The following is a 16,237-nucleotide window of genomic DNA, read 5'->3' as shown; positions in this document are numbered from 1 at the left end:
AGACTGTTTCCTCATTTGAAAATGAGCATGGTAACAATAAGTACCATGGCTGGGCCCTGCGCATGCCAGATCCAGTACTAAGTGCTTCCCAGTGAGCCTCCCAGGTCATCAGCACACCAGGTGCTGTGTATCAACTGACTTGTCCACATCCACCCCTGTGAGTGGCGGGTCTGCTGAGCAGCCAAGGCCTGACATGCTGCAACCCCATGCCTTTGACACAGTCAGAGGGTCTGACATGCTTAAGAACCTAATTCCTGCTCTGCGCTCACTGTCAGCTCTTGCTCCCTTCTCTTCCTTCAAGATCATATCTTCAAATTTACCTTGAATACTTCCCAAGATATTGTCATGAAACCACCAGAGAACCATCCATTGCCAATGTGACATCTTTGGAAAGCAGGGCTCAGATTGCACTCTTTTTCTTTTTAAAGATTTATTCATTTTTATTGGAAAGGGAGATCTGCAGAGAGTCAGAGAGAAATATCTTCCAACCACAGATTCACTCCCCAGAGGGCCACAAATGGCCAGAGCTGAGCCGTTCTGAAGCCAGGAGCCTCCTCCAAGTTCCCTATGTGAGTGCAGGGTCCCAAGGCTTTGGGCCATCCTCCACTGCTTTCCAAGGCCACAAGCAGGGAGCTAGATGGAAAGCAGAACAGGCAGGACACAAACTGGTGCTCACACAGGATCCTTGCACTTACATAGGGAGAACTTGTCAATTGAACCATTGCATCTGGCCCTCAACATATACTCTTAGGCTACTACAGCATGCTCCTCTTTGCTTTGGGCCATCCCTCCTCCCAGGCTGCCTGCTGCAGATCAACAGGCCAGCTTCCTAAGGGACAGACTGCTGTGGACGGGCTTCCAGGGTATAACAGGCAAGTTTCAAGGGAGAGCTGGATGAGCTATGTTAGAATGAGCTATGTTAGAATTAGCCAAGACCTCCTAGAATCTCTTGAAGGGAAAGGAAAGAAGACCTGGCAAAAAAATCTGCCCAATTTAGGCGGATGCAATCCAAGGTGGAATTTGGGGGCTAGAGAAGGGGGTGCTAAGAATTGTGCCAAAGTGAAGACAAAATAAGGCAGAAATACTTGCAGATGATTGTGGGCCACTTGCTGCTTTGAACCAGAGGGCATCAGAGTGCTACAGCACAAGGAAGTTTCCTACGTACGTGCACACACACACACACACACACACACACACACTATCATTTCTATCACAGCAGAGCTATCTCTGAAGAATTTTCACTGGGCAGCACTCACTACAAATCTACCAGCTGGTCAGTAAGGAATGCTCATGCTGTATTTCAGAGAAAAGACATTTTACAAGAAATAGGAAGTGCTGGCCAGAAGCCAGAGCACCAATTCAAGGGTGGGCAGGGGAGATGGTGAAGGACTGGGCCCCTGGTGGCAGGGCCTCACCTCCCAGGCAGGACCACTGGTCCCTGAGCTGCCATTAACTTGGGAAGCAGCAACATCTGCTGCTGCCTGATGTTCTCCATCTCCCAGCAGACTGTATCCCTGCATGTCGACAACTCTCTGATAGTTGCCGCTCCACCTCACAAGCTTGGTTAGAGCCAGGAGCAGATAGAACAGCGCAGGATCACAGAGATTTTCCTGTGTTGAAAAGCAGATACTATGCCTGGAGGTGTTATGGAAAGAGTCAGACTTTGTGCAGACGAAAAGTAGATGAATGACTTGAGGCTAGATTTTGTTGCAGCTTAATTCCAAGCTACAGAAGTGCAGTGGCTCAAATGGAAATGTCATTCCTCTGGAGATGGAAAAGCCAAGGCTACTCTTACCTCATGGCCATCCCTAATGTCTATTCTGTTTCTTATAGTTCATAATGATTGAAGGAGTCCTAGTCATTCCACCTGGACTCCATGAAAGGAAAAAGGACACACCCTCTCTCTTTAAAGGAATATATTGGGGCCAGGGTTATGGTTCCTCATTTTGGGCTGCCACTTGTATCGCTAGCATCCCATGTCAGAGTGTGGGTTCAAGTTCCTCATACCCTGCTTTTGTTCCAGCTCCCTGCTAATGCATCTGGGAAGGTAGCAGAAGATTGTTGAGATGTCCCTGCCAGCCACATCAGAGACTAGGAAACAGCAATGGGCTGCTGGCTTTAACCTGCTCCAGCCCCAGCCAGTGAACATTTGACAAGTGAACCAGAGGATGGAACGGATGGAATCTCCCTCTGTCTCTGTCTCTGTCTCTTTCTCTGTCTCTCTCTCTCTCTCTCTCTCTCTCCATCTCTTTCAAATAAATAAAATTTTTAAAAACGAAAACCATCTGGAAGCCCCATACAATGTTTCTGTTCATATCACATTTGTATATACTTAGTCCCAAGGCTATACCTTGTTGTAAGAGAAGATAAAGTTGCCTTTATCTGAAGATGAAGGAATTAGTAGTCCAGGTGCATGGCTGCTGCACATCAAATCACAGTTCTGTCACTGTGGACAAAGGGGAAAATGGGTACTGTGGTATGAAATGGTAGATTCTGGTGTGGTAGAATTTTCAGAAGACTCTCTTTAGAATTTAAAACTAGCATAAGACGAACTTCTTTTGCTCAATACAATCCCATTCCTCTTTTTTCTGTGCAATCACAAATGTGCAGATTGTTTTAAAATGACTAGTGTGCTTTTAAATATTTGTTTTGGTTTTTATTGGAAAGTTAGATATACAGAGAGGAGGAGAGACAAAGAGGAAGATCTGTCAGAAGATTCACTCCCCAAGTGGCTGCAACAGCCAGAGCAGCACTGATCTGAAGCCAAGATCCCGGAGCCTCTTCCTGGTCTCCCACACAGGTACAGGGTCCGAAGGCTTTGGGCCATCCTTGACTGCTTTCCCAGGCCACAAGCAGGGAGCTGGATGGGAGCAGAGCCGTTGGGATTAGAACCTGCGCCCATATGGAATTCTGGTGCTTGCAAGGTGAGGATTTTTGTCACTAGGCTACCATGTGAGGCCTATGACTAATGTTTTAAAATGACTAGTGTGGGTGTCAGCACCATGGCATACTAGCCTCACTGGCCTAATGCCAGCCAATGAGGCCATTAGCAAGTGAACCAATGAATGGAAGATTCTCTCCCTGCCCCCCCCGCCCCCGTCTTTGTCTTTCCTTCTCTCCGTAACTCTTTTAAATTAAAATGAGAAAGTCTTGTTATAAAATGACTAATATGAAAACAGATGCTTTCAGAATAGAAGCTTGCCTCCAGCACTGTGAGTTGGCTAATCCAATCCTCATTCCCAATGATGATTTGTTTGTTTCCTTTTCTCACCTCCACCAGGAAAAGCTAGCTACTCACGTTTTGGGCTTCTTTGCAATTTCAGGAGGTGAAGCATGTGACTCAGTTCTAATGGATGAAATGAAGTGAAAGTCTCAAAGGCAGGGAGTTAAGGCAATGTTGTGGCACAGGAGGTTAAGCAGCTGTCTGCAGCATGGGCATCCAGCACTGGAGCATTGTTCAAGTCTTGGCTACTCCTCTTCTGATCAAGCTCCAGTAAAAGGTGGCCCAAGTGCTTGGACCCCTGCCAGCAAGGATGGAGTTCCAACACCTGGCTTCAGCCATGCCCAGCCCTCTGAACCAGCAGATGGTAAGTCTCTGCTTCTTCCTTGTCTCTCTCACTCTCTCTGTAATTCTACCTTTCAAGTGTGTTTGTGTGTGTGTATATATATATATATACAGTCTGATAAAAGAGGAAGATAAAACTGAAACCTATCACCTTTCTTGTAGGTTCTCCTGCTTGTGGGTGTGATTACCCAGTGCTATGGCAACCATGGTGCAACTATGAGGGCAAACTCAACCAGATCAAGTCAATGCTTTGACATAACTGAATCACTGAAACAGAAGAGCAACCACCTCCAGGTATGTTGTTTTGTGAGAAAAATAACCTCTGGAGCTGGTGTTTAGCATAGCAGATATGAAACTGCATCAATGAAACTGGGCTCACATCCCAGCTCCAGCTCCTGACTCTAGATTCCTGCTAATGCATGCTCTGGGAGACTACAGTGAGGCTAATTTTATGGCATCTGCTAAGAAAAAAACAAATGTGGCTGGACTATCCTGAGTTCAGATATAAATGCTGGCAGTCCATGGGTTGACTGAAATTGCCCATGCTCTGATCCAAAGAAGAAAGCTGGCCAATGCAATGGATACTTCAGATTGTGAGTTTAAGACAGGGCAGGGTAGAGCAGCACATGGTAGGAGTGAGCCCCATCGAGTCACACATACACTTCGAAGCCCTGAGCACTTCCTAGCTATGGTGGGGGCTGGACGGTCTGAGACAGATGAAAGGAGGTGGAAAGGTTGAAAGCAGCAGAAAATCACAGCCTGCTTTTGGTGGCCTTGGAGATGGAGGAGGAAGGGGCCGTGAACCAAGTAAGCTGAGAAGCATCCCCAGGTACAGCGAACAAAGAAGCCAAACTCTCCGGCTGAGAGCTGCAAGGAACAGAACCCCATCAGCAACCTGAATGAGTAAGAAATGGATCCTTGCCTGAAACCTCCCGAAATGACCACAGTCCTGCCAACACATCGATTTTCCACCAACCAGCCTCGTGTAGGACTGCTTCTCTATTCTGGAGAGCAGTAAGATAATGTGTTGTTTAAGCTAAGCAGGTAATAAATTTGTTATGAGAGCAACAAGAAACAAGTACAGATTTTGGCATCAGGAATTGGGGGAGCTACTTTGACAACTGCAAAAGGTGGAGTGCCTTGGAAGCTGAATGACAGGCACTGTCTGGAAGGCTTCTGAGGAGCAGGATTTCCTCGTGTGGACTATGAGTAGAAGCAGGGACGTTAAAGAGGCTGGCGGTGAGGCTTCTGAGACACTTGAGAAACATGTCATCGGCAACAGAGAAAGAAGGGGTCTTGTACACTGGAAAGCCCAGAACAGTTGTGTCCTGCAGGTGTGTAGAGAGCGGAAGTTACAAAAACACGAAAGTAAAAACTGAGCAGGGAAGAACTTCTAAGAAAAATGTTGAAAACAAGGGTGTACTTGTTCTTGCTTTTCAAATGGAAACTGTAGGATGTGAGAGGGAAGGGCTTGAATGAAAACGAAAGTGTTGAAAGAAAGAAAGAAAGAAAGAAAGAAAGAAAGAAAGAAAGAAAGAAAGAAAGAAAGAAAGAAAGAAAGAAAATGGTTTTGAAAACTCTGAGTCTATCTTCCTGGGAAAAATAATGCTAAAATTGAAGAGTCACTGCCAGGACCATGTACATCTTGGGAAGATCCCAAGGTGTAAATCACACAGAAGTTTCTTAGAAGAGATCAAGGATACAACTTACTTATCCTCAATTACACTAGAGAGGTTATTCTCTTATCCATTTCAACAAAAGCCAAAGCCAGAGAAGTAAACATCTAGGCAAGGGCTGTGGATGAACCTCTTCGCATGACATTTATAAGAGACCTATAGGGTCCTTGAGAAGGTTAGGCTGACAGAAACACTGTTAACTTGAATTGGAGAGTTAGCACACAAAAAGAAAACAGATGCTCAAAATTCCAGCTGTTTCAATACTCAGCTGAAAACACATCCTCTAGCAAAATGAAGGAGAGCTTGGAGGGCAGAATCGAAAGCTGAGAGGACACAGTCATGAGTCACAGAGGGCTAGTCCCAGGTCTTGAAATGTGCAGGGGTAAATTACCTGAGATGAATGGTACTGTTTTCCTTATGGCTTCCTCCCTTTGTGAGCTAGAATATCTAGAAGTGCTATCCCTCATCTGTTCCACCACTCCATTTTGAGAGCAGATAGTCTATTTGCATAGATCCACAGAACCATGCATGGAGAGCATCTTGCGCCAGGTCAGATCATTCTTGGTGCTCCGCTTGGACCTGAGATCTGAGACTTCTGGCCTGGTGACATTTACATGAGATGCTGTCATGAACTGAGACTCTGGAGGCCCTTGGGATGAGGAGAATGCATTTGACATGGGCAACAGATGTGAAGTTGCGACAGGCAGAGGCTGGACTGACTGACCCATGAAAGATTAAGATGACAATTTCAAGCTGAAGCTGCTAATTTACATGCTAAGATACTTTCATTTAAAAAAAATATTAATTTGAAAGGCAGAGTTACCAGAGAGAGAAGGAGAATGGGAAAGAGGGAGGGAGCTCTCCTCTGCACTGATTCAGGAGGCTGGAACTTCATACTGGCCTCCAGTGTGGGTGGCAGGCAGCCAAGCACTCAGCCATCTGCTGCTGCGTTCCTAGGTGCATTAGCAGGGAGCAGGATCAGAAGCAGAGCAGCCAGGACCCAAACTAGTGCTCTTGTGGAATGCCAGCATCACAGGAGGCAGTTTAACCAACTGTGCCACACACTGACCCCAGGCAGACACTTAGTACTGTAAATCAAATGAAAAGAAACATTTTGAACCTCAAGATAAAGAAACAGCAACCTAAATGAACAAGCAAATAAACAAATGGGAAAAGGTTTGGCTTTATCTGATTCTGGCCCCCAGAACAAATCCTCTCTGGAGCCTTTCTTGAAATGTACAGGTTTCCTGACCAAGCAGCTTTTGTATGCCTTAAGTGAAGACAAATGATAGTATCTGCACCTGTGGTCATCAGGGCAGAAAACTGCTGTTCTTCCACCAGGAATGGTCTAACTGCCCAGTAGGTGACTTGGGTAATCTGGTACTTTCTCTTTTAAATTCCAGCTGTATTTTTTCACTTAGCAAGCCAATCCTTCTAGAGCATGGGCTTCTTTGCATAATCCCTTTAAAAGATAAACAATTTTTTTATTCTCAAAATACTTTTGATTCCGAGTCTTCCTTTCACACCATCTATGTTATTTAGGCAAACTTACTTCACCTCCGTGGGTTCAGTTTTTCTCCTACTGTACAATGAAGGTAACAAAGTCTACCTTACATGTGGCATTATTGTAGGAAATGGATGGTTTGTGGCACACAGTAGGGCATCATTGTAGGAAAGCCACTATTGCAAGAACCCAGGCTCCCGGAGGAGCAGAAATGACAGCAACAGTGGGGTACACTTTAAGCCGAGAGATTCTGATCAAAAGCCTCTGAAGTTCCCCCTAAACTGGGGCCAAGCATGGTGCCTCAACAGGCTGAGCTACTGCTGGAATGTAGGTATCCCATATCAGAGCACTGACTTGAGTCCCAGCTATTTCATTTCCAATCCAGGTTCATGCCAACGTGTTTTGAAAGGAGCAGAGAATGGTCCAATTACTTGGGTCCCCTCCTCCTCCATCATGTAGAACCTGGCTCCTGGCTTCTGCCTGGGTATTGCAGGCATGTGGGGAATAAGTCGGCAAATGAAAGATTCTCTCAGATTCTGTCTCTCTCTCTCCCGCTCCCATTCCCTATCCTGTTCTCTCACCTCTTTGCAGTGTCTCCCTCTTTCTGTGTCACTCTGGCTGCCAAATAGATAAGTAAATAAAGTTTTTTAAGGTTTCATTACTAGAAAGAGAGCAGATTTCATGTATTTCAGTGTTTACAATTCCAAGATAACTATACATCTCTCCTTTCCTCAATCCTTCCCTCAATCCCTCTCCTTCTTTTACTTCCATTTTTTTTATTTTTTCCAGAAATACAATTTCAATTCATTCAGACTTAGTACACCATGAAGCATAATATACAACAAATAACAAGTAGAAAAATCACGGTTCCATAGGAATATAAACAAAGGCTAAAAACAAGGGTCAAATTACAAGATGTCAAGGCCAATGCAGTGGCAAAGCAGGCTAATCCTCTCTGGCATCTCATCTAGGGAGTCCCGGCTGCTCCACTTCCAATCCAGCTCCCTGCTAGCATCTTAGAAGAGCTGCAAAAGATGGTCCAAGTCCTTGGGCTCTTGAACCCACATGGAAAATCCAGAGGAAGCGCCTGTCTTCTTGCTTTTTTGGGTCAGCCCAGCTCTAGAAATTGTGACCATTTGGGGAGTGTGCCAGTGGATGGAACTGCCCCTGTAACTCTGACTTTCAAATAGAATAAATAGATCTTTTTTAAAAAATCACAAGATATGACCTTCATTCCAAAACCACTTTTTATTCTATATTAACTATCATATATCAGAGAAAACAAATTATACTTGTCTTTTTGGAACTGGCTTATTTCACTAAGGATAACAGTTTCTAGTTGCATCTATTTTGCTGCAAAAATATTATTTCATTCTTCTTTATGGCTGAGTAGTATTCCATACTATGTATGTGTATGTATGTATGTACGTGTATATACACACATATGTCATATACACACACATATCACATTTTCTTTCTCAAAAAATTATTTTTTATTTCTTTAAAAGGCGGAGTGACAGAGAGGGGAGGAGAGACACAGAGAGAGATCTTCTCTCCACTGGTTCACGCACTAGATGGCCACTATGGCCAGGGCTGGGCCAGGCCAAATCTAGGAGCCAGGAACTTCTTCTCAGTCCCCATGTGGGTACAGGGACCCAAGCTCTTGTACCATCCTCTGCTGCTTTCCAAGGTACATTAGCAGAGAGCTGGATGGAAAGTAGAGCAGCTGGTGCTCCCCAGATGAGATGCCAGGGAGGATTAGCCCATATGGGATGCTAGTGCCACAGGCAGAGACAACACTATCCCCCCACGACGTTTTCATTATCCAGTCATCAGCTGATGAACATGTGGCCTGATTCCATATTTTAGCTTTTGTGAACTGAGCTACAGTAAACATGCAGGTACAAATAACTCATTGCCTGATTGCATTTCATTTGGGTAAATTCCCAGGTATAGGGTGGTAAATTTCCAGGTCATACGGTGGATCTATTTTCAGATTTCTGAGGAATCTCCATACTGTCGTCCTTATGTTTTTAAAGGAATCCTTATATAACTTTTAGAGATGCATACAGAAGCATTTAGAGATGAATTATTATGATCATTGAGATTTACTTTAAAATAACCCAACAGAAGGGGAAAAGTTGGTTAGGGGGAAGAAGGAGCACAAGGAACACAAGATTGGCTGCTGCTGATTGTTGGAGCTAGGGATGAACATATCAGATTCAGCCATGTTTTGCTCTCTACATTTACAGAATCTAGAATAATATTGCAATTTTGGGTGTGGTATGGGAGGTCATAAAAAGGCAGTGTAGTCGGCAAGGCTGGGGAGGAATACAAGAAAGAGGAGGCAAGTCACCCTATACCCAGCTCTGCCCTTGTCAGGCTTGTCAACGGAAGACATTGGGCACAGGACATTGGGATTAGGTTGTCTGTACTTGGTAAGGTTGCAAGATTCATGCTATGAAATGTTTGAAATCTAATATTCCATTCCTGCAGCCCATATTTGGTAGAGTTCGTCTCTCTGAGCCTCCATTTTTACAACAGTAAAATGGGTCAGAGGACAAATATTCTATGTGAGGTGTTGGGCAGTGAATGGTCTCTAGCTTTTCAGAGCCTGTCTGTTGGTCAGAGGCTGTTCATGGCCCTAGCACCATAATGGAAAAGGTGGTCTCCTGGGCAATCATGCCATTGTTTCCTAGCCAATGATTTAGTGGGGAGGCTTTCAATCAGAAATTTCTTTAGCCATCAACCACATCTCCACAGCATTCATTCATTACCAATGCACTGCTAAACCCCAAGTTTTCTTCCTGGTCCAAACTCTCAGAATAAATTTTGACCTTCCTAAAGCTTCAAAGGTAGCAAATAAAAATTTCTTCTTCAACATGATGCTGTTGATTTTTAAAAACAGCATCATTGTGCATCTACCACTCCAGCTGCCATGCCAGACTCCTCCTTTTCTTGGTCCTGCACCTGACCACTCCATCACATCTGTCCATTCAACCTTCCAACTTTTGCCTTTTGATACTATCCTCAGCTATCAGGTAATATCCATTTACATATACCAGGTCAAGCCCTGGCCACTGCTCACAGAGACCTTTGCTTCACTCATTTACTACATTCTTTCAGAATTACTCATGTCTTTTTTCTAATTCAAATATATGATCACAATAGTTCCTGGATTGGAAAAATTAGAATTTCAATGACTTCTGAAATTTACAGGATAAAATTCTAATGTTTTGTCACAGAGAACCCCAACTAAATTGTCTGTCTCTACTTCAGTCACTCTTCTATGAAAATACTATTTCTAAGGAACCATGCTACTGACCATTGGTCAAACACAAGGAGCTATGTGAAAGAATTCAATAGCATTCTGGCCAGGTACCCTGAACAGTTTAACTCCTTTACCCCATACCCAAACATCTTCATCTTCCTCACTTCCTAAATATTGCATCTTCAACTTCTCAAAATCTGTTCTCAAATTCTTCATTCACACCAAGTCAAAATGAAAAGAATAATTAAAATGGGAATTAGAGAAACAGGTTTATGTAGTCCATCAGGAAAGTCATTATGAAATAAACTTGCTAAGTTATAAACAAAATTGGTTAACATCCTACAGGACAACAATCTATAATCTTTCAAGTTATCTTTTCTACTAGACAGAAATTATTTGCCCACATATCACTAAAGTCTACAAGCTAACACATAACATTAGAGCCTGAACCCTTAATTGTTTTTTTTTTCAAAAAAACAGATATTCTCCTGTATAACTAAATGTTGACTGAACCTGTTGAACACTCCTTCAGTACAAAAGTGAAAGGACATGCTGCCCATGTTTGTTGCCTTATTCTCAAGTTTTTAAGGTTTTTTTAAAAGATCTTACTCATTTTTATTGGAAAGTCAGATTTACAGAGAAAAGGAGAGACAGAGAGATCTTCCATTTACTTGTTTACTCCCAAGTGTCCACAATGGACACAGATGAGCTGATCCAAAGCCAGGAGCCAGGAGGTTCTTCTGAGTCTCCACATGGGTGGGCCCAAGGCTTTGAGTCATCCTCTACTGTTTCCCCAGGCCACAAGCAGAGAGATGGATGGGAAGTGGAACAGCCAGAACTTGATCTGGTGCCCATATGGGATACAGATGCATGCAAGGAAAGAATTTACTCACTAGGCCACCACACCATGCCTTTACAATGATTTTTTTTTTATTCATTAATTACATTGTATTACATGACACAATTTCATAGGTACTGGGATTCCCCCCCCTTCACCCCAAACCCTTCCCCCATGGTGAATTCCTTCACCATGATGCATAACCACAGCTCAGGTTCCGTTGGGATTCCCTAATTACAGGCTCACACCATACAGAGTCCAGCATCCCACTGTCCAGTCAAGTTCAACGGCCTCTTAGGGATACAATGATTTTTTTAAAGGCATACCCATGGAAGAGACCAAACTGAAAGAATTTCAGGCATCACTAACTCTCAGGCAGAGCCCCCATAACCAGTGAGGGGGTGAGGCAACAGTGTTCACCAGCAAGAACCACTGGAGAGAGTCTGGTCGAGCATGACTGTTTATTGTAATACAAACACAAACTTACATAGACTAAGGAAGGATGAAGGCAGAAAGGCATCTCCCAACAGTCCTTCCACCCAACAATAACACCGTAATTGGCTATAAGGCATGTCTATCTCTCTCTGGACCCTCCAATCATGTCACAGGTTATATTCAACATACACAGCTGGCAGGTATGCCTCAGATCACACTCACCACGTGTGGCTAACAGGTAGGCTGTGGGTTGCACTTGATTCTCAGAGTTTCTTATCAAGGAAGTCCCAGCACAGCTCATCCAAGGTCAGAGAAGAGAGACTGGGGTCGACCCATCATTCTTGCCTGTATGGCCAGTGGTCAGGCCAGGTCGATATCTCGGTTAGCCAAAACTATTGTCAGTGGTGCCCCCAGAGAACATCGTGTGCCATGTTCCTATGGCCTCCCACACAGGCCAAGCAAGCAGAGGTCCAAGGTTGATCTTCTACAACCAACAACAATGGGTAGCAGTCTCAAAAAATGATGAGCTAATCGTTCCCAAGTCAGTGCTTGTCTGTTTTTTTAAAAAGTATTTGACCACTTTGTATGGAAATAGTAGTAATTTCTAAAGTATGTACTGATAAAAGGAGAACTTCATAGTTAAGGTTTTATAAAGTTACATTAGCGTTTAAAAGATTTTTTTTAGATTGCCCTTCCTATTTGTGTGTGTGTGTGTGTATGTGTGTGAGATATACCGTGTTTCTTTTCTGTTATAAAATGGCAGTAATCAGAAATAGCAGTCAGCACTAATCCTCCACCCATAGCACCAGCATCCCAAACAGGTGCCAGTTTGAGTCCCACTGCTTTCACTTTTCATCCAACTCCCTGCTAAAGGACTGAGGAAGCAGCAGAGGATGACTCAAGTCCTTAGGCCCCTGCACATAGGAGACCCAGAGGAAACTCCTGGCTTTGTATCGGCTCATTGAGGCCATTTGAGAAATAAACCAGTAGGTAGAAGATCTCCCACTCTGTCTGCCCTTCTCTCTATAATTTTGCCTGTTTTAAAATACTAATAAATAAATTTTCTAAAATAGATTTACGTGACAAAATAAAAGTTAGTAACCCTACATCCATTGCTAAACAATTCTGATACTGTGGGAACCAATGTAAGAGAATATATAAACTGATTTTATGAACCCAAAATGTGTGGACAAAGTATTGCAGTGTCCCCAAGCGCCACTGTTTGTAGCATCCAGCTGACCCTGAAGTTGCCACAAAGCCCCACGCCTAAGCAAGACTTTCACTAGGAGCCTAGCAGGACTAGGCATCTCACAGAGCGCTCTCCAGGCTCAGCGCCAGCAGGTCAGCAGCTGACTCACATGCTGTCTTGACCCTGAGACAGGATTTTCACCCTATGAGACTTTGATGTCCAGTGGGGACTCTCTGTCCTCAGGGAGAATGTTGAGTGGGAGGAGTGCAGTTTGCTGCAGGAGGGGGTAAGGAGGAGAGAAGCAAGGAGTCCTCGGCGCTTTCAGAAACTATGGGGCTGGTGGGACCAGGCATGGCTGGGAAGGGCAGTCTTGAACCCACCCAGGACTTCTGTGGGGAGAAATCCAGATGGAACAAAGAGAGGGAGTGCTTCTAGCCTCTCAGCTGCACACATGTCTTAAATTCCCCATCTCATTTCACAACAGTAGTTCATGAAAAGAAATACAAATGAGCCAGAGATGAAAATTAAGCCCATCCATAGCTCCATTTAGATACAATCCCTGTTAACACTTTTGCAACAAACAACACCTCCAGGAGCTGGTGTTGTAGGATGCCAGTTAAGTCTCTTGGGATGATCACACCCCATATCAAGGAGCCTGAGGGCTCTCTGCTGTTTCCCATCCAGCGTCCTGGCACTATGTCCCTCGATGGCAGCAGTGAAGGTTCTAGCAACAGGTTTCCTGCTATCTTCTACCCATTCACTCAGTTCCCCAAATGCTCACAGCCACCAGGGCAACCCAGAAGCCAGGAATGAAATTCAGTCTCCTGTGTCTTTGCAAACACATCAGCAGGGAACTGGCTCCGAAGCAGAGGTCAGCCTGGTTCCCACTGGATGTGAGTATCCCAAGCTACGACTTCAAGGCTGACGAGCCACAAGGCTGCCTGTCCAAGGTGTCATTTTAATGGTTGTGCAATATTACTACTGTACTATTCTTCCAACTATTCTGCCTGCTCAACAATTTATGCAAAATAAAATTTCAGCAACTTAAAAAAAATGTTCTATTTGAAAGGCAGAATTACAGAAACAGGCAGAGACAGAGGCAGGAGTCCAAGTGCTGGCTCACTCTCCCAATGACCATAACTGCTAAAGCCAGGGGCCTTGGGGCTGCACCCTGGTTCCCAAGAGGGTGCAGGGGCCCAACCCCTTAGGCCATCCTCTGCTTCTTTCCCAGGTGCATTAACAGTGAGCTGAATCAGAAGCAGAGCAGCCAGGACTCCAACAGTGTATCCCATAGCAGTGAGTTAACCCGCTGCAACAGCCAAGGTGACTTTTGAAAACACCCTCGCGATGATCCCTAAATGCCCTTCTTAGATGAGTTCCTGAAAGCACCATGGGGCCAGAGTTCTGAGATGTGGGGGCTGCAGGTCAGTGACTCCTCACAGGCCAGCACAGCCTCTGTACTGCACCTACCTGAGCTGCGGACCCCGGGCTTACCCGGTGATGGGAGAAGCCTCCGCAGCGGCAGCGGCGGCGGGGAGAGCCCCTGGGCGAGCTTTCGCACGGCCTCCCTGAAAAGAGGCAGGGAACGTCAGGCCGCCAGGCGCGCAGCATCAAAGCTGCAGGCGCGCCGAGAAGAAAAGGGCCCCTGTGCGTCCGCGAGGCGGCCAAGGCCCTCTCGGAGCACAGCGACTCCCGGGGGAGGGCCGAGGGCGCTGGCACTGCTTTGGAACAGTGCGGGCAGTCAGGCCGTGGGTGCCCCGCTGGGACAAAAGGACCTCAGTGCTGGTGAGAAGGCAGCCCGGGGGCCTGGGGCGAGCATAAAGGGGAGCTGTGTCTTGGCGGCACTCAAGTTCACCTTTGTCTGCAGCGTCTAAGTCAAAGGAAGGTTACAGAGGGAGCCTGCAGGCGCCCCGCCCTTCTGCAGGATGGGGGTGGATTCTGGTTGATGGGAAGGGCCAAAGGCTTTCTCCAAGATGCTGGGAACTCAGATGAAAATAGAAATGCGCTCGCCTGCTCACTGGGACGGCAGTCAGTGTTTATGTCAATGGAGGGGAAGCCAGGACAAATGACTGGAAGCAGGGGTCGCCCAGGGCCGCCAAGCTGCACATGCTGGGAGCGGGTATGGGAGGTGGGTGCATTGTTCCTCTCCCCTTTCCCTCACCCCCGTCACCACCCAACAGACCCAAGTTAACCAGCTCTCAGCTGTCCAAAAGTGCTGTTGCGGCCTCTTCCCCAGTGAGACGTCAGGCAGAATCCTGGCCCCATAGCTGCAGCCTGTTGTCCATAGTGGAGAACTAGTGAGCGCTGCCATCCTCACCCTTGGCCAACTCCAGATTGGCTGTCTTGGGCCAGACCTCTCTTAGCAGTTGGTGGAATTATCTAAATAATTAGACCGGCTCATAGCAGGGTGAGGGGTGACTTGTGAAATAGAATAGTTCACAAGCCTTGCCCCGTGTCTGTCTGTCTGTCTGTCTCTCTCTCTCTCTGTCGCAGTTTTGTTTTACCAAAAATATAGTTTTTAAAAGGGGACAACAAGAAGAAGCAGGGTTTCCCACACGGGTTTGAGGTCTAGCTCCTGCTCTCCTTACTACCTCCTGCTGACACAGAGCCTGGGAGGCAGCAGGTGATGGGTCAGCTGAGGTGGATGGTTCCCATCCACCAGTGCAGGGCACCCAGACTGGGTTCTAGCTCCCAACTGGCATCACTGGTTGTGCATTTGGGAAATCATTTGGAGGATTAAAGCTCTCTCCCTCTTTCGCTCTCTCTCTAGTAAATAAAGGAACGTTAACTTTTTAAAATGAACTAACACAAAAAATAAATGTCAAATCTGAGCTCATTCTACCTTTGCCATTATATTGTTTGTACATTTAAGCAATAACCATATTCAACTGCCTTATCTGTAGAACGACTGTATAATAACTGATTGCAATACTGTTGTGAGAATTAAAAGAGGAAACAAATATAACTGTTCCTAACACAATAGTAATGTTCAGTTACTTACAAGACCATCTCTAATATTGTTCCAAGTGAATTTGAGGCTACTCACACAACATCAAGAATGCTACCGTATGAATAGTAAATGAACACTTTCAAGTTTTGCTCTGTTCTCTTCACCTATTATATCTATCAATCTTTTTCATCTGTTAACCCATTAGCTTGTGAAATAAATTAATTTAAAAACAAAATGAAGGGGAAATAAGCACACAATTAAAATTAAGGTGATAGTGTTCAAGGTCTTTGACAAAAAGTCAAGTAAACTTGCTAGAAGTAGGTTGTCCCTTTAATTCTGAGCTCCCAAAGGGCCACTACAAAGAGGAAAACAGGATTACTTTCATAATTCATGACATTCACTAATGACTCAAGACCACAAGTTATTCCTTTCTTTTGAATGTTGTTGTGAAACGAACCCTGTGCTCCGGTGAACACAGGCAGAGTTTCACGGGGCTGCTTCTCCTAAGAGTCCTTACTGATATCCTCAAGTCAGCCCAGTGATAAAGCTCCACTCAGCCTCTCACTGAAGCAGCACTTTTGCCCCCAACAGCAACTTCAGTAGCAACGCTCCTGTCCTTCACTCTTCCAGTTGTCATGTCCTTCTCACATACACTACTTCATTCCTCTCTAACCAACCAGATTTTCCTACACCTGCATGCTTGACTCCACCAACTCTGAATAAGTTATGAGCAAGTACAGGGAAGTACAGAGACCATAAAGTGACTAACAGTCTTGCAATGATCCCATTGAATGGACCAGAGAAGAGCT

The sequence above is a fragment of the Ochotona princeps genome, chromosome 6 (assembly GCF_030435755.1).
Source record: "Ochotona princeps isolate mOchPri1 chromosome 6, mOchPri1.hap1, whole genome shotgun sequence".
NCBI classification, from domain to species: Eukaryota; Metazoa; Chordata; class Mammalia; order Lagomorpha; family Ochotonidae; genus Ochotona; species Ochotona princeps.
Note: the sequence above shows the minus strand (reverse complement) of the source record.